The sequence below is a fragment of the Cavia porcellus genome, unplaced genomic scaffold (genome assembly GCF_034190915.1).
Source record: "Cavia porcellus strain 051 isolate PalLab524CR breed Dunkin Hartley unplaced genomic scaffold, mCavPor4.1 scaffold_5, whole genome shotgun sequence".
In the NCBI taxonomy this organism is placed as follows: domain Eukaryota; kingdom Metazoa; phylum Chordata; class Mammalia; order Rodentia; family Caviidae; genus Cavia; species Cavia porcellus.
Genome location: NW_026947488.1, coordinates 58,422,846 through 58,443,176, shown reverse-complemented (window position 1 = coordinate 58,443,176; position 20,331 = coordinate 58,422,846). Strand labels below are relative to the sequence as shown.

At 37.7% G+C, this 20,331-nt stretch overlaps 1 protein-coding gene across 6 annotated transcripts in view; it reads right to left on the bottom strand.

The window, feature by feature from the left end:
- Window positions 1-20,331, bottom strand: part of Tmem108 (transmembrane protein 108) — a 322,687-nt gene that overhangs the window by 296,575 nt on the left and 5,781 nt on the right. For all 6 annotated transcript variants that reach the window (XM_063249008.1, XM_063249010.1, XM_023560119.2 and 3 more), the window contains exon 2: window positions 19,302-19,419. The gene's annotated coding sequence lies outside the window, so the exon portion shown is untranslated. The remainder of the gene's footprint in view (window positions 1-19,301; window positions 19,420-20,331) is intronic.

Here is a 20,331-nt window from a genome sequence, read left to right as displayed (position 1 = left end):
GTGAAAGGTGTGGTTTTCCTCATTTCTTTTTCAGTGAGTTTGTATACAGGAAAGCAATTGATATTGATCGCTAAGTTTGTATCCTGCTATAAAACTGAATTTCATTACATTTCTAGGAATCTTTTGGTGGAGTTTTTGGGGTTGTTTACATGAAGTACCATGTCATCTGCAAATAATGATAATTTAACTTATTCCTTTCCTATCCATATTCCTTTTATTTTTTTTTCTCATGTCTAATTTGTCAGATTAATGTTTCAGGACTATTGAATAAAATTTGTGATAGAGGGTATCCTTGTCATATTCCTGATCTTAAACTGAAAGCTTTCAGTTTTTACCATTTAGGATGATGTTGACTTTGGTTTGTCATAACTGGCTTTTGCCATCTTGATCTCCTTGTCTTGTTCCTCACTTTAGAGTAAAAGCTTCAGTTTTTGTCCCTTCTGTATAATGCTGGCTGTTGGTTTGTCACAGATGGCTTTTATCAGATTGAGGTAGATACCATCTATTCCAAGTTTCTGTAAAGTTTTTATCAATGAACAAGTGCTGAACTTCATTATGCAGGCACTTATGCCACTGAGCTAAATCCCCAGCCCTGTTGGACTTTATCAAAAACTTTTTCTGTGATTATAGAAATGATAATGTGATTTTTGTCTTTGGCTCTGTTAATGTAGTATATTACCCTAACTGATTTGCGTATAATAAACCATCCCTGCATTCCTGGAATAAACCTCACTTGGAAATGATGTATAATCTTTTTGATGATTTGCTACATTCTTTTGCCAATATTTTATTGAGAATTTTTGCATTAATGTTCATTAGGGAGATTGGCCTATACTTCTCTTCTCTGATTGGGTCTTTCTCTGGTTTTGGTATCAGAATAATTCTTACCTCCAGGAATGAGTTAGAGAGAATAGCTTCTCTTTCAATTTCATTGAAGAGTTTGAGGAATATTGGAATTAAATCTTCTCTAAATTTCTTATAGAATTCAGCCATGAATCCACTAGGACCTGGGCTTTTGTTTGTTGATAAGTTTTTAATCATATTTTCAATTTCAGGAGCTGATACTGAGTTATTCAAAATTGTTATATCTTCTTGAGTCAGCTTTGACAATTCATACATTTTTAGAAATCTGTCAATTTCCTCCGTGTTTTCCACCCATGTAAATAAAGATTTTCAAAGTAGGTGTTCATGATCTTCTGAATTTCCATGAGATCTGAAGTAATTTCTCCCTTTTCATTCCTTATTACATAAATTTGCGTTTTTCTTTTTCTTGATAAGGTTGGCTAGAAATTTATCAATTTTGTTTACTCTCTCAAAGAACTAGCTCTTTGATTCATTAATTTTTGTACTATTTTCTTAGGCTCAAATGCATTAATTTCTGCTCTAATCTTTGTAAGTTCTTCTCTTTTATGAGCTTTGAGTTTTACTTGCTCTTCTTTTTCTAAAAGCTTAATGTATTGCATTAGGTTGTTTATCTGTGCTCGTACTGTTTTCTTGATATGACAATTTATTGCTATATATCTTCCTCTTAGGACTATTTTCATTGTATCCCACAGGTTTCAGGATGTTGTATCTGCATTTTCATTGAATTGTAGGTATTGCTTAATTTCTTCTTTAATTTCACCTATAACCTATTGATTATTTAAGAGGTTGTTACTTAATTTCCATGTGTTTTTCAGGTTTTGCAGTTTCTTTTGCCATTTGTCTCCAATGTCAGTGCACTGTGGTCAGATAATATGTATGGGATAATTTAAATCTTTTTGCATTTACATAAGAATGTTCTATGGGCTAATATATGGTCTATCTTGGAGAATGTCCCATGCACAGCTGAGAATGTGTATGTTGATGTGGTTGGGCAGAACATTCTGTAATGATCTACTAAGTCCATTTGTTCACAGGTTTGATTCAGTTCTGTTCTTTGCCAACTTTTTGTTTAGTTGATCTATCTCTTTGTGACAATGGGGTCCCCTCGTACAACTGTGTCGGTGTGTATTTGTTTTTTCATGTCTATTAGTATTTGTCTTATATAGTTGGGGTGCTCCTATACTTGGTGTGTATGTGTTTATGATTGTTAGCTCTTCCTCTTGAATTATTCCCCTGACAAGTATGTAGTGACCTTCTTTATCTCTTTTGATTACTTTTCATTTGAAATTCACATTGTCTACAAACAGAATAGCTACTGCTGCTGGTTCCTGTGTTCCTGTGGCATGGAATATTGTTTTCCATCCTTTGGCTTTCAGTCTATGAGTTTCTTTTTGAGTCAGATGTGTTTCTTGTATCCAGCACATTGTTGGACCCTGTTTCTGGATCCATTCTGTCAACCTATTTCTTTTAATAGGTGAATTGAGTCCATTTACATTGATGGATATAACTAATATATACTGGTTCAACTTTGTCATGTTATTTTCCTGTTGTTGGTTTTCTGCTTTTCCCCCTTGTTTAATTGCTTGCCTTGTCTGGTGCTTTCTTTCTGTTGTTATTTTGGAAATTGTAGTCACTTTTATCTTTCTCTAGTACGTGTTTTAGTATTCTTTCTAGGGTTGATTTGGTGGACATGAATTTCTTCAGCTGTTCTTTGTCATGGAAGGATCTTATTTCTCCATTAAATTTCAAAGAAAGTTTTGCAGGACACATCAATCTGGGTTGAAAGCTGTTTTCTTTTATGGCGTGAAACACCTCACTCTAAGCCTGTCTTGACTTGAGGGATTGTTCTGAGAAGTCTGTCATGATTCTAATAGGCTTTCCAATATAGGTGAATTGTGTCTTTCTCTCACAGCTGTTAGTATGCTGTTTTTCTGCTGAAGTTCTGGGATCTTAATTATTATATGTCTGGCTGTCAATTTATTTTGGTTATGACTGTTTATTGTTCTACATGCCACATTTATCTGTATATCTGATTCTTTACCCATGTTTGGGAAGCTTTCTGCTATTAGTTCTGTGAATAGTTTACCAATGTCATTTGCATTGACTCCTGCATCTTTATTGATGTCTATGAGTCTTATATTGTTTCTTTTTGCATTGCCTTGAAGCTGTTGTCATTTCACACTGCTTTGTTACTTTTACAAGTTCTTTCCTTTCATGATCACTAGCTGTGATTCTGTCCTCTGGGTCCAAAATTCTATCCTCGGCTTCATTCAGTTTTGCCAGCTTTCAATAGAATTTTTATTGCTTGGATACCTCTTTGAACTGTTTCATGCATTCTATTTCTTTTTTATATTGCTCATTCAAAGTTTCCATCATTTTCCCATGCTCCTGTACTTTTTTTTAACCTATGTCTTCTCTAGCTATGTTGAGCAACTCCTTTATTAAGGTTGTCATTTCTGTCTTTATGTGAGAGATTATTTCTAATCTGATTTCCTCTATAGCCTCATGTATTTGTTTCTTTATTTCATTTGCTATCTTTTCAGAAATTTCAGGGGTATGATTTCTAATGTCTCCTATTTTGGTGTCTCCTGTACTTCTTTCTGGTAGACTGGATGTCTGAGATTGCATTTTGCTTTTTTGTTTTGTCATTTTCACCTGTTGGGCTAATATTTGGTCTTTCAATTCCACTAATAGTGTGTGTCTTAGGGTCGTATTGTGTGGTTGATGTTTGTCTAGTTGCTGGGTCCCACAATGAAGGAGAAGGCCAGTCACCTGAATTCCTCCTGCATGGCCTGTTGGGTGAGTCTTATATTGTTCCTAGGCTGACTAGCTAGGAGTACTGATGTAAGTCCACCCTTAGTGCCTGCTGTTACTATGTCTTCAGGCTGTTTCAGGCCACCAGATCTACCTGGCTATAGTGTTCATCTCAGCTGAGACCATACTGTGTCACTGGGTGTCTTGTAAGCCCTTTTGATATCCTCTGGGTTGGGGGAGGCCTTATCGGCATCTCCTCAACCCATCTGGTATTCTTGGTATTGAGGAAGGACTCCCCCACTCTTGCCAAGTTTGCCATGGGCCTATAGGTTGGGATGGGGGGAGTTCTTTACTTCTCCTGTTTACCCACTAAGGTCCTCTATTTGAGAGGAAAACCCGCCACACTGTCACAATCCCCTGACGTCCTTTGTGTGAGTGAGGGTTTGCTGAGCCTCCTATCAGCACAGTAAGGTTCTGCACATGGTAGAAGAGGTTACTGATTGTCAGTGGGCTGCTGTGGTCTTTTGGGTGGGGTGGAAGGGTGACCTATGACCTCACCACTATCCTAGGTCTGGGAGGCAAGGACAAGGGACAGCCAAGAAGCCAGATTGAGATAAAGATGTCCTGTTATAATTTTCTGTAAGGTTTTTTTTCTTTTATCATGAATGGGTGTTGCACTTTCTCAAATGCTTTTTCTGCATCTATTGAGATGATCATTTGGTTTTTGTCCTTGGTTCTGCTAACTTAGTGTATGACATTTATTGATCTGTGTATGTTGAACCATACCTAAATCCCTGGGGTTAATCCTACTTGGTCATAGTAAATAATTTTCTTCATCTGCTGCATCCTGTTTGCCAGTATGTTATTGAGAATTCTTTTGTCTATGGTCATTAAGGAGATTGGCATGTAGTTCTATTTTTTGGTTGGATCTTTTTCTGGTTTTAGTACCAAGGTAATGCTTGCTTCCAGGAATAAGTTTGGAATATTGCCTCCCTTTCAATTTCATTAAAGAGCTTGAGTAGTAGTCATATTAGATCTTCTCTAAATGTCTTGTAGATTTCAGCAGTGAAACTGCTAGCACTTGGGCTTTCCTCTATAGTTTTTAAATTACTTCTTCAATTTCTTTGACTGATATTAGGTTATTCAGAATTTTTAGATCTTGATTCAGCTTTGGTTATTTATATATATCATAGAACCTGTCCATTTTGTCTGCATTTTCTATATTATTAGAGTATAGGTTCTTGAAGTAGAAAATGATCTTATGGATTTCTTTAAGATCCATTATAATTTCACTGTTTTTATTCCTAATTGCATGGACTTGAGTCTTTATTTCCTTTTGATAAGGTCAGCTAAGGGTTTGTCTATTTTATTTAACTTTTCAAAGAACCAACTCTTGAGTTCATTAATTCTTTGTACTGTTTTCTTAGTCTAAATTGCATTAATTTTTGCTCTGATCTTGTTGATTTTTGCCTGGTTGACCTATATGTAACAGTGTGGCATAAAGGTCTCCCACTACAATTGTATTAGTGTTTATCTGATTTTTCATATCCATTAATGTTTGTTTTATATAGTTATATATGCTGGAATTTGGTGCATATATATTTATGATTGTTATCTCTTCCTCTTAGATGGTTCCCTTTACAACTATGTAGTAATCTGTCTTTCTGAGCAGTCTTTGGCTTGAAATCTACATTGTCTGTAAAGAGAATATCTAGCCCTCTTTTTTTCCAGGTTTCTGCGCATGAAGTACTGTTTTCCAGGCTTTAATTTTCAGTATATGAATTTCTTTTCAAATTAAATATAACTGGTATTTGTAGCAAATAGCTTTTTTCTGTTGTTATTTATTTATTTTTTTTAGACAGAGTCTCACTATGCAGTTCAAGCTGTCCTTGAACTCACTACATAGCCTCAAACTTGTGGTGATCCTTTTGCATCAGCTTCCTAGATACAGGGGAATATAGGGATGTGCCATCCATGCCCCGGCATAGATCCTATTTCTTGATCCACTGCTGAATTGAGTCCATTTACAAGGATAGTTATAACTGATATGTATTTACTTATCCTTATCATATTACTTTCTTGTCATTAGTTCCTTTTCTTTCCTTTCTTTTTAATTGCTCACTTTGCCTAGTAGATTCAGTCTATTGGGATTCATGCAATTGTTGTTTTTTCTAGAATATTCTTCAGAACTTTTTGCAGTGCTGGTTTGGTGGTCATGGACTTCATCAGGTGTTCTTTATCATGGAAGTATCTTATTTCTCCATCACTTTTGAAAAATAATTTTGTGAGGTGCATCAGTCTGGGTTGGAGATTGTTTCTTTTTAGGGCTTGAAATACTTCACTTCAAACTTCCTTTAAGGGTTTTGTGTTGAGAAGTCTACTGTGATTGTGATGGGTTCTCCTTTACAGATGATTTCTTTCTTCTCTTGAACAGCTCTTAATATCCTGTTCTTATACTGAATTTCTGGAATCTTGACTATTATATACCATGGGATAGTTTTTTTCTAATTAGAGTTTTATATGCATTGAAGTCTTTTTTCATTCTTCTAATCTGTTTTATAGAACCCAGTTCTTTCCTATGTTGGGTATTCATGGTTTCATCACTTTCTTAAGTTCCTCTTATTTTTTTATCTGTACTTTCTCTAGATTCACTACTAACTGTATCCTTTATTATGCAAGTTTTCTCTTAGTTATTGTGTAACTACTGCAGATTTTTTTCCCCAGAGACTCATTCATCTGCTTTGTTACTTCTGCTACTATTTCAGAAAGTTCAGCTGGATGGCTTTGATTTCTTCTACCTCAGTGCCCTCTGGATTTATCTTGGGCATACTGGAGGTCTGGGAGTGCTTCTTGCTTCAATGTTTCTCATTTTTTATTTTTTAAATTGTTTTCTACATTGATGCCTGTAAGCTGTTTAAGGTAGGTTGCTTTATTAATAGTATTAAGACCTCTTTAGGAAATGATTGTTTTTCAGTCATGTCATCTAGGTGTAGCTGGTTTTGGGCTTTTTTTTTTTTTTTTGGTATTGGTGATCAAACTCATGAGTGAGTGCTTACAAGGCAGGTGCTTATGCTGCTGAGCTAAAACTCCAGCTTTGGCTTTTGCCTTTTGAGTCGATTTCAAATCCTGCCTCTTCAATTTATTAGCAGATCAGAGATTACTGTCTTTGGCCGAGCACCTAATTCTTTGGTACTGGACTATGATACTGTTCATGGCCCCCAGACAATCTCGGTATTGGCATACAAAGAAGAACAACTGATCACAATTATGTTATGTTGGTTAAAGTAATAAACCAGTAATGAACAATAGCATCAAGCACAAATTATAAAATGACAAAGAGTGATAGCTGTTAATTTGCCACCTATAACCATAGGTGTAACGTTTGTAATTATATAACAATTCAAAACAAATCAGAAAATTATAAATAGTAAATATTCCCTCAACAAAGCTAGTTTACCCTCAGGAGAGAAAATTTTAAAAGGATAAGAGAAAAATATAGAGAAATAACAGAAGAGAAAGAGACAAGAAGCAAGGCTAAAGGACAAAAGAGGATTATCCAAGCTTTGGGAAACTGGCAAAGACGGGAGGAAAAGAAAGAAAGAAAGAAAGAAAGAAAGAAAGAAAGAAAGAAAGAAAGAATAAAACAAAAGTAAAAACAGAACAAAACTAAAAACAATGTTCACACTCATGAATAAACAAAAACAAGAAAGAAAAAATTCAAAGTAAAGAAGAAAAAAATATTTGGTTGTAATTTCAAGTCTGTGGTTATCTTCTGGAGTCTACAGTTTTGTGGTAGCATCCAATTCATGGTGTGTTTCTGCTGTCACTGGTAGACAGAGCCCAGATTCATGCTGAATGATTCATCAAGTAGGATTAGGGAAGAGTCCTGGATAATCCCTGCAAGCTTGCAGTAGGGATAGGGTTGGGGGCCAATACTGGTGCTTTCAACTCCATAGAAGAGCAGGCTGACCTGGCCTCGGATTGGGGTTTGAGGCCTGAGTTGTTCAGCCTACAACATCTGAGTGTCTCTTGCTGGCCTGTACTTGGCTCCCTGACCCTGGATATCTCCTGGGGTTGTCCCTTCTAGGAGCACTGAGATGAAGCCAACCCACAGCTGCTTCCTAAAATGTCATTTGGCCATGCTCCCTCTCTAGGGGACATGGCAGTTGCTTGGCCTCCAGTCATTCACCAGTTGTTGTAGTTCACAATACCCACTGCTCTGAATCATTGGTGTCTTTCCTCCAGGAGGCCTTTGGAGTCACCCTGCCCTCACAATGTCTCTGTATATTTCAGCCTCCTTTCTCATGCCAGGATCCAGGGGCCAAGGGAGAAAGTGCAGTTTGCCACTTCTTTCAGCACTGAAGTCTGTCTCTTTACTTTCTCTATGGGCTCCAATTTTCCCCTCAGATCCTTCCGGGTTCCTGGGGATCCACCTTCCTTTTTTTCCTCCTGGAGTTGTTATAGTCTAGTGTCTGGATTCTGAGTCTCAGAGAATTTGATTTGCTGTTTGCTACTCTGCCATCTTCTAATACTTTTTTTTAAAAATGTACTTAAGAAAGAAAAAACAAAATAGAAAAAAGATAGAATAATACAGAATTCAAAAAGAATTAACACTAAGAAATTACTGGTTGATACATTACATATTGTCATCTTAGAAATAGCTGTTCAAGCTACAAAATCAAAGCATAATAAGTGGATAGATACTCAAACACTGACAGTGCAAACCATTCTGTTCAATGATCTGATAAAAATTTAGTAATATGGTCATCTATCTTACACACTTGTACACACTTGTACACACTTGTACTTTTACACTTGTTATATCTTTTATCGCACTTTCCTTCCCTTTCATTTTTACAATGCCTATTATACATTTTAGATCTTATTACTCTTTTAGTTTTTATTATTTTTTACACTAGAGAGACAATTTTCTTTAAGAGATAAGCAACTTCTCCAAACTTCCTCCTGTTCAAGTATAATGGACACATCCTCCTTCCTAAAGACAGTGACAGAGCAAGCAGATGTAGCCCAGAGGCCAGAGCCTGGTTTCCTGTCCACTAGAAAGTGCAGGATGAGCTAAAGATGGCTGAAAGTGATAAAGCAAGTGTGGAGATCTTCATGATCTCTCTGTGCTTTCTCTCCCTCTGTTCTATACTGTAAAAGATCCTTGCCCAGTTGTACACTGGGAGATGGTGATTTAGGCAAATGGATTCCTTCCATCTCCTTGGAGCCAACTCTAAAGAAATCCTTTTTTTCCTTTTTACCAAAAATATGACTCCTCTGACTTAAAACAGTGAGCAAAAAAACCTGAGCATATAAACCAAATGGTAATATTCTCATCAATAAACTCACAAGCAAAAAGAGACAAAGTTAATTAAACAAGGCCCATACACACATAATCAAAATTGCTAGTACATATCCATAACTAACATCAAAAGATCAAACAAAAAAATTACAGATACTTAAGATCCTCTTACACAGATTACAAACATAATGAAAACCCTTGTTTGATATATGAGACAATAAAGAAAATAGAGGAAAGAAGTCAGAAAGCCAAGAGGCAAAGGAGGCACATTTGGAGAAAATGAAATCCACAGACATCACCTACAGTCTATATTAGCTGAGAAAAAAGTTGAAGACAGTGTTGTAAATTGCACCAACAGAAGCAACGCTGATGTGCTTTCATCTGGATATTGAGGGAAAGGCAGCTCTGCCAGGAGTTCATTACCATCGTCTGAGAAAACTGAGAATATCGGTTTATTCCGCTAAATGAGTTAGAATTGAGAAGAGATACAGAACAGGTTCTGCTTAAACAAATTCAAGGGCTTGCCCAAGCAACCCTGTTAATGTCATGCTGCATTTTGCTAAATGATATTTAGCATAAAAAGTCTGTTGAGGCCTCAAATTTTGTTTCAAGGAGGTATTTTTTGCGATGATAGCTACAACCGCAGCATTTGACTGTCATAATAAATCTTACCTTCCAAGACAAGAAACAAATGCTGAGAAAGCGAATCCAAGCTCAAGATCCTAAATCTACAGAGCAGCCATGAAAGTACTGCCAGTTTCTGATGTGGGTACACAAATCAGGTCACCATCAGAATCTGGGAACATTTACACAATCTCAGGAAGGAGAAATAGGGTTTAGGGTTTGGGCATTGGGGACTCATCAGGAAGGGGTGTCATTAGCAAGGATGGGAAAGGGTTGAGATGTTGGCTAATCAAGAACCCTGAGGCAGACCAACCCTGAAATTCTAACACGCAAGTAACCTCATCGGCAAGCTTATAGTGAACACTGTATGAGATAAGCAGCAAATAGATGCAAGCAGGAGAAGTACCCCAAGTACCAGGCTCATAAGCATCCTAGAAGTAGGTACTATGCTTCCTGAATGATTTTAAGTAAGAAAATTGAGGCTGAGAGACATTACATATTTTTCACAAAGTCACATTTCTACAAACTAAGACAGGATGGAAATGCAGATCCATTTGGCTACTATGCCCAAGACTATCAACGATACAAATGGCCACTGAGCAGAGGAAAAAGGACACTATATGTAGAGAGAAAATGAGACTAAGCTGAATAAAGAATGGTTAAGCATAGAAAGACATCAGAAAGGAAAGCTGGAGTCAGCCTATGTACAGTCTTCAGGCCTATTCAGGATGCAGGATGAACCACAGAACTCTGAAAATGAGGGAGACCAACCTACGAGAGGAGGCAGCAGCAATCAACTACCTAAGGTAATGAGATTATAAGAAAGAAGGAAAAGATCAAGGTGCATGCGGGCACACTCCAAAAGAAACAAAGTTAAAAGCCAGCACTGTCCCAAACTCTCATTTGTGTTTCTCAAAATATAAACATTAGTTTCTACACTGAGAGCTTCTAAGTCACATTTTATGTAACTTAATGCTTGACAATTACCGTTAAAGCCAAGAATTTAATTTTTCAAAAGGAATGATCCAGTAAGTTCCTTCCAATGGAAGTGGGACAGCTTTTGTCAGATAGAGGAAACATGCACCTCCCTGTCTGCCCTCTTAACTTGCCAAGATGCGCCCTCTGAGGGATATGTGCCTTCAAGGAAGTAGCACCCCTAGTCTCATCTCTTTGAAAGGTGAAGGATTCTGTGGTGAGCTTATGGGAGGGAAAGGAATGAGAAGTACTGTCCCTTCCTGGGGCTCACAGGAAGAACAGTGGTCAGGCATGGGAGCTGCAGTCATAGGTCCTCAAGGCTGTACAACCAAAGTCCTCACCTTCCCAATGCACATTTTCCCTTAGCACCCCTGGCAACTGTAAATGAAAAGACCCAAGATCATGGGCAGTTGGCCGTCTTTCAGAATATCTTTAAACACTGGAGGCAGATGTTTTTACTGCTGCTTCAGACTCTTCACAGAGGGGCTGCAAATTAGTCCCTGGTTTACGAGAGTTAACATAACTTTTGAAAAAAAACCCTGCATATGCACAAGTGTGAGTTACTTTATCTTTACACTGTAAGATTTGAGCTTCCTTAAAATTTAAATGGAAAAAAAATTTAAATGGAAGATTTTAATCATCTGGCAATATGATTATTCACATAATTTTTTTTTGCTCAGAACAAACACAAATATATATTAAAATTAACTAGATTTTCCTTTTGAATTTTTTAATATTTCAATAGAGAGGACAGGGACCTTCCCAGAGTCAGGAGAGAAACTGGAATAAATGATTCATCTCTGCTCTTTTCACCCTCAATAGTCAGCAGCTGGGGAGAAAGCTGATTCCCATTGCCTTAGACACAAGCTACATTCTCTCCTCAACCAGCCGTTGAACAAGCCCTGCTGAACGCCTTTTCTTTGGAGTTTCTTACAACAAAAGCTGTGGCCCTTTCAGGAAATACTGAGTCTCTGTATGCAGTGCCACCAAGATCCAGCCACTGTGATCCAGCTACTTGAGGAGAAGTGGTAGAGTCTTAAGAGAATTCAGTGAAATTATGGACTGTTTGTTCTGCTCTGGGTCACTCCACTCACAGCTGTGTGGTCCAAATGGAGCTGAGACCATCATTCTTGCCCTGACATACAATCACAAATAAAGACAGAGCCTTCTGCAGTATCAGAATGCATTCCCTTGTACAGACAATCCCTGGAGCAAATGAAACTGGTGCTCCAAAACGGGGGTAGGGAAATGAACAAAACATACTGCAGAAATTTTACAGTTCATTTTAGTAAGGCATTAGCCCCCAAGTATATATGCAATTCATTTCTTAGGCCAAGTTGTTTTCCTTTTTCAGGACTAGAATCTTAAAAACCTAACTGTTGAAAAACGTTCATCAAAGATGTCAAAACGTCTTTCAACATTTAGAAGTCACCTAGACATTATTCCTGTGGGATACATGGGTGGCTGAGAGATTCACATTTGCCAGATACAAAAAATAACATACCTGTGTGGAAACTAAGCTCGCATTTCCCAATCATCCTATGCAGAAATTTCCCCCATCACTCTGCACTGGGATATAGTTAGATGTCCCAAATGAAAAAAGAAGCTTCGTGGTTTTTTTTACAATTACTATTAAATGGGTAAACTTTACAGATACTCTTCTAATTTTTTTATTACATCCCTAATTCACAATCACTGTTTACGGTGATTCTAGGATCTATAAATTAGAAAGGATTTCATGCTCTATCAGTCCACTCCACCACTGTACCTTAACAGGGAAACTGACAGGACCATGGTTCTTAGGGAAGCAAGTAGTCCTGTGTCAGTTGTTTGTACCAGCAGAGAACATCAATACCTTTAACATTGCCTGGTTTGAGAGCTCTGACCAGTGGGGATGATAATTACTAAGAACAATTATGTTCCTTTTCTTTTTCAGAGTTGGTTCATAAACAGGACATCAGTTAAGTTTATAGGAATAAGAAGGGAGAGGAGCAGGAATAGAAGGACCCAAGAAGAGAATCCAAGATGACAACACTGAGCTGTGTTAATAATCAAGAAGTAAATATGGATCAACTAACTACAGTTAGTACAGACATTCCTTGGAGCTGCAAGAGATCAGGAATAATCTTCCAGCTCCCAGAGAGGTCTTGTGTCCATGATGCCTGGCAGACCACCCTTTAATTCTCGGAGGTTCATGGCCTTTTATCCAACTCTATTTACTCCACCCTCCCAACACACACATACACACACCCTAAACTCATCTTTGTAGCATTTTTATTCTCAATAACAGGTATTTAGACAGGTGGGAAGACATTTTGGTTGATATAGTTGCTTAGAGCAATTTAGGCATTTAGTGACCAGGGATGCTAAACATCCTATGGTGAACAGGAAACTTCAACACAACAGTGAGTCATTTCACAGTGATGCTAACAGAAAACTCACTGGGAAAACTAGGCCCCTTCCAAAATCCAAGGTAGATAAAATTAGGTAAGAAAGGCAAACTGAAAAGAAGAGGACATACAAAATACTATACTTACAGCTAAAATCATACTTAATAGTGACATATTAGTTTTGCCACTAAAATCAAGAACAAGACAAGGATGTTTCTGGCACACAATTTGAACATTGTGTTGGAAATTCTACCTAAATCAGTAAGACAAGAAAAGAATAAATTGGGAAGAAGGAAAAAAAGTATCTTTGTTGGCAGAGGCATCATTTTCTATATTTGCCATTAGTGAAAGGACAGACCAATATGTATAACAATGGAAAAGAATAGAGACCAGAAAGAGAACCACATAAATACAGTGGTCAACTAATCTTTGACAGAGGAACAAATGCAATGCAATGGAGCAAAAAGTCTGACAAATGAAACCAAAACAACTGACATCTCCTTCCCATAAGAAAGAATCTGAACACAGAGTTTATACCCTTTACAAAATGAATCTCAGACCTAAATGTAAAACACAGAGCAGTAACATTACAGAAGGTAGAAGAAAATCCAAGATGCTCATGGGTATAGCAGTAACTTTTTAGTGCACCACCAAAGGCCTGTTTATTAAAAAAAAATAACTAGTAATCTGGATCTCACTAAAATTAAAATTTTCTGCTCTCTGAAATACACTGTCAAGAGAATGAGAAGGCAATCCACAGAATGCAATAAAATATCTACAAAAGGCATATATAATAAAAGATTGTTATCTAAAATACACAACAAAAATTACTTAAAATTCAAAAGAAAACCTCTAATCTAACTTTCAAAAGTGGGCCACAAATCTCATCAGAAAAGATAAATTTTAAATACACATCTGATATGGTATTCCATGTTATATAGTAACAGCGAAATTCAAATTAAATCAACAACAAAATACTATTACATGTTATTAGAATAGCAAAATTCCAGAACATTAAGATTCTTACTCATTGCTGGTGAGAATACAAAATGGTACAAACAACTTAGAAGACAGTTTGGCAGCTTCATACAAAACAAACGTACTCTTAACATATGATCCAGCAATCATGCTCTTTGGTATTCATCCAAAGAAGGTGAAAATTCATATCCACACAAAAAACTGCATACGAATGTTTACAACAGCTTTCTTCATAACTGTCAAACATGACAGCAACCAAAAAGTCCTTCAGTAGGTGGAAGGATAAAATATGGCATATCTGGATAATGGAACATTACCCAGTATCAAGAACAAAAGAGCTCTTAAAGGAAAAGTCATGAAGGAACTTTAAAATGCACATTACAAAGCCAAAATAGTCAATCGAAAAGACTTCATACTATATGATTCCAACTGCATGACATTCTAAAGAAGTCAACACTAGGAAAATAATAAAAAAAATCAGTGATTTCCATGGGTTGGTGGGGAGAAGGAAAGGAAATATAAACAGACAAAAATAGTGCAGCGTTGTGGTCCTTACGTACTGGACCAAATTCAAAAATGTACAGCACCAAAAATGAACTACAGTGTAAACTATGGTGTTTGGAGGATTATGCTTTGCTAATATACACTACTAAGTTGTAACAAATGCACCATTCCAGTGGCGTATGTTAATCATAGGGAAGGCTATACCTGTGTAGGAGAAGGGAAATCTCTATATCTCTCTTGCTTTTGTATGCGCCTAAAACTGCACATGCAGATCACACACACACACACACACACACACACACACAGTTCTGTTTTAAAAAGACAGAGAAAAGCCGCATGTGGTGACACATACCTGTAATCTCAATGCTAGAGAGGCTGAGGCAGGAGGATCACTGCGAGTTCAAGGCCAGCCTTGGCTACAAAGTGAGTTCAAGACTAGCCTGAACCATATAATGAAACACTGTGTCAAAAAAGAGCAAAAGTTAAAAAAAAAAAAGGAAAAAGGAAAAAGACAGAAAGTCAGGCATGATAGCATGTACTTAGATGATTGGGAGATTGAGACAAGAGGATCACTTGAACCCAGCAGTTTTGAGTCCAGTATAGCAAAGATCCAACACCACACACACACACACACACACAAGGGTAGTAAAAGAAGAAGCACTGTACCATCAAGGTGAATCAGTTGACCTAAGGCTGTCTAAGATCAATTCTAGTCCCCATTCTTCTCCTTCCCTTAACCTCCAGGATTGATATTAATGTAAATCAACTCTTTATTCTCATTCCTTCTACCATGTAAAACAGTTTTGGGCTCAATTAGCTTTACATTGTTATTATTATTTTGGTGTTTTGACACAGTGTCTCTGTAGCCTAAATTAGGTTCAATTTCATGATCCTTGTGCCTTAGCTTCCCCAGTGCTGGCATTACAGGTATATACCACCATGCCCATCTTAAGTTATCTCTTTTAAAGAGTGTGTCTTATTGCCCTATATTTTTGTATGTTCTAATAAGGATAATTCCTGAGCAACTATAGTGGAAATAATAAATACCAGCTGAAAATTCTTCCATGTTGATAAAGGGCTTAATTGCTAAATCTGAACTATAAATAGGCCATTAGGGAAATTTGTTATAGAGACTCATTCTTCAGAGGATAACTACTCAGAGGTTAAGTCTGTGAATTAATACTCTTTGGTAAAACACATTTTTGAACCAAGTAAGGTCTTGGAGGAGGAGAGGTGAAAATTTTCTTGCTTCTTCCAGACTCTTAGTAAAGCTCCAGGCAATATCAAAAGAGACATCCTGTACAAACAAGCCTCCTCACTGAGGGTCAGGGCATGGAGAGGACAAATGCAAAGAGACAGCTCAGCGGCTTTGGATTAAAGGGCAAATATTTTAGAGACAGCACATTTGATTATGTCAAATGGACCCATGGCACTTTCTGGAGCAGACAGATACAGCAGCAAGGTAAAAAGTTCAGCAAGATATATTCTCAGGGTGAAAAGTTTCCCCAGGATGGAGAAGTCTCTTAAAATAATTTTGTGTTAAATGAGTTGATGTCTTGTTATAGTGGAAATATATAATCACCACCAATGTAGATTTCTGGGAAATAGTGGTCTTTACCAACTAAAGCAGAGCCATCCAGAACTTTCTTTGATAATGATCACGCTCTGTACTAATCAAATAGACATACATGGTTACACAGTATTTGAATAAGGCTAGTGCACCAGGAAGAACTAAATTTTAATTTACATAAAAATAGCTATATATGACTAGTGGCTACATAATGCAGGATAAGCCTTAGACCATGGTTTAAGAAAATCATCCAAGAAGTTATTACAAGAAAAATTACACATAATATTCTGGCCACCTAGGAAAATACTTTCTCAGTACCTTCCCCAAAACAAACATACACATACTAGAAACCATTAAAGTAGTAATCCTCCAATTTTAGTGCCTATCAGAATAGAAATCTTGATAAAACACAGATTTTACTCAGTTATTACTGAGATTCTGATGCAGTAGGTCTGTAAATTTCTAACAAACACCCAGTAATTCTGATGCCACTGGTCCAAGGAGTCCACTTTTTCTGTCAGACTAGAAAAAAATTTCAAACCTACCTCTACCAAAGCAAACCTTCTCTCACTTCTCAACTTACACATGGAAAAGTCTGTTTCCCCACATACACAGAATCCTCAAGCATGTTTAGAAGTTTTGCCTAACCCACCAAATTATTAGTATTTGGCAGAATGCAAATAAACAAGGCTGTCTACAGTGGCGTCTCCACACTTTAGATACAAGCTAGACTGCACCTGACGCAAATTTTGTGAACGAGTCTAATAATCAGTGGGACCAGAAACAGAGGGAGGAACTCAAACCTGCCAGGACAGTTTACATCTAATCCCTCCATTGGGTCTTTCAGAGTTGAGGTGAGACTATCTATGAAAATAATATAGACTATCTCAGGTGTAGGTCATAGTTATAACCTTCTTCTCTCTTCAGTATATATTATTTTCCACTTTAAGAACATATATTGAAGATAAACCATTTCTGCATTCCCAAAGAAAAGAATGAACCACAAGGGTTCTATAATAAAAGCAGACTTCCTAAGTGTTCTCTGGTCTTTTAGTATTTGCAAAAACTTTGTCTGGATCATCAGTTACTTGAGAAAATATTTTTCTTTTGGCAATTACTCCTTTATGTCCTTTGATCTAATCATGCATGACTTGCTTTAAATTTAAGAGACCATCTTGTCAAATGCAATTTGCTTGACTGCTCTCCTGAACAGCCTTCTCTCTACCTCACCCACTCTTCCTTTTCTGAACTTTGCAAAGGCAAAACTTCATCCACAATATGTTACAATGAACTAGCACAAGATACCTTCAATATGAATTCAGGATCCAGTATTGTTTATTGTTTCCCTCACTACTAACCCTTCTCCCTTTTTAAACTCCCACTGTTTCTAATTACAGCCATCAGAGGAGTAGGAGTAACTATCAAGTCCTGAAAACCTGGGGAGACCATTATTATTTAGCACTTATGGAGCCTCCACGTGGTCACACAATACTATATACATTACTTCTTAAGTTACATATTCAGAAATATCTATTTTACAGATAGGAAAACTAAGGCAGAAATAAAGTTAAAGGACTACAATAAACTCCCAGAGAAACTCAGAGCAATATAAAATCACTGTACTCCTTCACCATGGTCCTCAACCAGGGCAACTTTTTATCCAAGGAAATATTTAGAGATATTTGAATATCAATGCCTGGAGATATTTTTGATAGCCATAACTGCTGGGGGAGGTATGAGCATTTAATGGGGAGAAGCCAGAAACAAAGCTACACGTCCTACAATGCACAGCACAGGCTACACCAGAATTACCTGACTCAGAATGCTTCCAAGGTTGAGAAACACTGGCGCACTGGCATCTCTAGCATTGCTTTCTTTGGACCCTATCAATAAAGAATGTTTCTTCTATACTGTAATTTGGTCCTTATTTAACATTCACAAAGAAACATGCAAGTTAGGTCTATTTCTTGCATGATATATATTTTTTTATTTTTAAAATGTAATATATAGAGAAGTCACAGTGGAAACCAAAAGAAGCCAGCAAAACCCAGGTCCTTTCTTATAGTAAGAAAAACCTGCAAAGACCAATTCCTCTCATTAGCAGCCTCCAGCCCTGAGCTATGTTCTGCATTGGGCTGCCCACCTGGACCATGCTTGCAGCTGCTTCTCCCTGTTTTGCTTATCTCCAAGCATATGAATCACTCCAGAGCAATAATGGTGTGTATTAATGGGAATCTCCAGAGATCTGTAGCCCTTAATTGTCTATTTTATTCAGTAAATTGTACTCATTACTGAGTCACACGAGGAACCTAAGTACATCAGCCTTTCTGGGTCTCCTCTGAGCCAGGGCAATGGAACATTATCTAGCAAGGGCTCCACAGTATTAAACTTGACTGCTTAAAACATATTTCCATCCAGCTTTTCAGCTGAGTTTTCTTATCAACCTTCCCTCCTTCTTAACCTTCTTTACCTCTACTTACATTAATATTAATCCTAATTTTTTCCTCAAGGAGTCTACTTTAAACTCGAAGTTTTAAAGTTCAGAAAAGATGTCCTTTCTACCTGTCTGGCCCTCTATCTGGATTCTGCGAAGGGTGCACAGACAGTAAATTTCTTTTGCTGGTGTTGAAAATCTTTGGCACACACAGAAACTCAAAGGTAGCTTTGGGATGTTCCCAGCACTCACAGGTACTACACACACGAGGAACAGAGTCATAGGTGTATGACTTCCAGTGACACCGGATGAAATAAAACGGAACAGGCAGAACTATATGCTTTGCTATTGCTATTATCCACCAAACCAGGCAACTTCAACCCCTATCAAAGTATTTCCTTCATTTAAAAAAGTGATCAGTTAGTTGCTGGGGATTTAGCTCAGCAGCACAAGCGTCTGCCTGGCAAGCACAAGGTCATGAATTTAATTCCCAGTACAAAAATTGTCAGTACAAAAAGAGAGTCATCCATTGAGGAGGAAAATAGTGAGAAAGGAAAACATGAGACAGCAAAGTTAACAATATGATGCAGCTTTAAGAAAAAGGGAACCAGACTCCATTTCCTCCTTTACAGTTCACTTGGGGTAGGCCCAGCTACCTTTTCCATATGAACCACACCCTTTGAACATTCATTAAAATTCTTCAGTTGAGAGATTTCCATGCACAGAATCCATCCCATCACCCTTATCACAGTTTTCTTTGTACTTGCTAATTTGCAAGGGATCTAGGAGCCAAATCAGTAGAGCTTTGGGAACCTTTAACAGACAGGGCATCCACCGCACTGACTGCAAGGGGCAGGCGAGACAAAGGCAGGAAAACAATGGCAGGGAATGCCTGTGCCTTACCCTGGAGTAGAGGGTGCAGGAGCCTTCAATGCACTCACATCCTTATCACCCATCAGCTCCACTGCTTTGCACTTCTTGCTCACTTCTGCATGCTGCACCACAAGTGGTGGATCACCAACTGCCAAAAACAAAGAAATGAATGAATGCATTATGCCGAAGGACTTACAACTTCAAGGCTCAAGTGAATTTGTTAGAGTAGGCTAAATGCTTAACATAGAGACCCAAACTTCTATAATAATGTTTCAAGCTGGATAAAAATTTATTTCTGGCTCCTAAGGGCACACTGGACAAATGGAAGGTCAGTGAGTGGGGTGGCCCTGATGCTAAGTCCTATGTAATTTCCAAAATTTCCTTAGGGGACCTTTCCTCTCCAGTCAGCTGGAAATGGAATACAGCATGAAGAAACTTGCCTGGGTAGGGTGTGTGTGTGTGTGTGTGTGTGTGTGTGTGTGTGTGTGTGTGTGTACCTTATCTCCCAAGAGTGGCTCACAATATTTTCCCACTACCTGTCACATTCTGTTGGCAGGCTAAAACAGTCCTACAGCCACAACTGCCCCCATGGGCTTGGCAGCTAGCATTCATTATAAGGCTGACTTCCACCAGCCCAACCAAGAAGATATCATTAGGTTTTGAATAGCAAGCTCTGGGTGACACAGAAGCAAATAATCTTTTTTTAATTTTTTTTGGTATGGGGAATCAAACTCATGACCTTGTGCTTGCCATGCAGATGCTTATGCCACTGAGCTAAATCCCTGGCTAGCAAACAATCTTGACTTAGCTACTTAACTACTCTGGGTCTCAGTCTCTACCTCTATAAAATACCCTGCTTCCTTCATAAGGTCAAAGTAACATTCAAAATGAAATAAAGCAATACTTCTCTGATATCAGGGAACAAGTGCATCACCTAAGCATCCTGATAAAGTACAGACTCAGACTTAGTAGTTTGGGATAGGCCTGAGATTCTGCATTTTTAATATGCTCCCAAGCCATATCCACAGTGTGGGCCTATGGCTCCACTCTGAGTAGAAAA